The sequence below is a fragment of the Arachis ipaensis genome, chromosome B06 (genome assembly GCF_000816755.2).
Source record: "Arachis ipaensis cultivar K30076 chromosome B06, Araip1.1, whole genome shotgun sequence".
NCBI classification, from domain to species: Eukaryota; Viridiplantae; Streptophyta; class Magnoliopsida; order Fabales; family Fabaceae; genus Arachis; species Arachis ipaensis.
In genome coordinates this window covers 32,748,861-32,750,205 of record NC_029790.2, presented here as the reverse complement: position 1 = coordinate 32,750,205, position 1,345 = coordinate 32,748,861, and positions in this window count along the sequence as shown.

Below are 1,345 nucleotides of genomic sequence, written 5' to 3'. Positions count from 1 at the left end.
TGAGTATTTTATAAATTTAATATATATAGAATAAATTGTTTAAATTTGTATGATTATTTATAATTATTTTTATATGTATCTTTTAATTTGTATAATTATTTAAATAATATTAGAAAATTATTGTTTGATAAACAACTATTGTAATGGTTATAAAACCGTTCTTTAAAATAGTCAAAGAGAACGGTTTTATTTTGTTGCTATAATGTAATAAAAAATTGAACTTCATCAGCAACATTGTAAAAACCGTTGTCTAAAAGCATCAAATAGAACGGTTTTAAAGTGTAGCATTTTGACAACGGTTTTTATGCGTTTCTTTTGTAAAATTATTTAAACAACAATAAAAAACCGTTGCTTAAAAATAAATCATAGTAACGGTTATAAAATCGTTCTTTAAAATAGTCAAAGAGAACAGTTTTAATTTGTTGTTATAAAATAATAAAAAATTGAATTCAACAGTAACACTGCAAAAAACCATTGTCTAAAACTATCTTAGAGAACGGTTTTATGGCGTTGCAAAATTTAGCGTTGCTAAAGCCCATATTTGTTGTAGGGTCTTCATGCTTAGTGTTTAATCATCTTGGAAAAGAGGTTGAATGCAAATTGGGTTTCATGGGAGCCTTGGAAAAGGAAACATGAAATCATGCTTGAAATCCCTTCTCACATTGAGTAGATCTGGGTTTTGAGAGTGGATACGGTGACATGAAATCTACCCAAATATTTGGATCTGTGAGGATGTGTGGTAAAATCAGGGACCAAGCTTATCTCTCTTCATGAGCAATTAGACCAAGGAATTGGATGATTATCAAGATTTAAGAGATTGAATCACCAAAGAATTGGGGTTCAATTAATCATGATTGCCAAGAGGTCAATGAGTTGCATGATTGAAGATGAGATGATCTGAGTTTAATCCAAAGAGAGCAATATCTCCCAACTCCAATGAATCTTTCCTATTCTTATCTTCCCCATTCTTTATATCTTTCTTTAATTTCTGTTATCAACCCATTCCCCATTTACAATTCAGTCTATGTTTCTGCCATTTATTTTCTTGCTCTTTACGTTTCTGCACTTTATTGCTTTCTTTTATTTTTAAGTCATTTACATTTTTGCTAATTTAGAATTCTGCACTCAACAATATCTATTGCTTAGCTTGACTAATTCACCCATTAATTAAAGTTGCTCAATCTACCAATCTCTGTGGGATTTGACCCCACTCCTAGTGGGTAATTACTTGACGATACTTTTATGCGCTTGCCAAAGAACGGATTCATTATATAGTGAGTGAAATCTGGTCATCAAGTTTTATGGCGTCGTTGCCGGGGATTGGTTTGAATTTGACAATGACTAA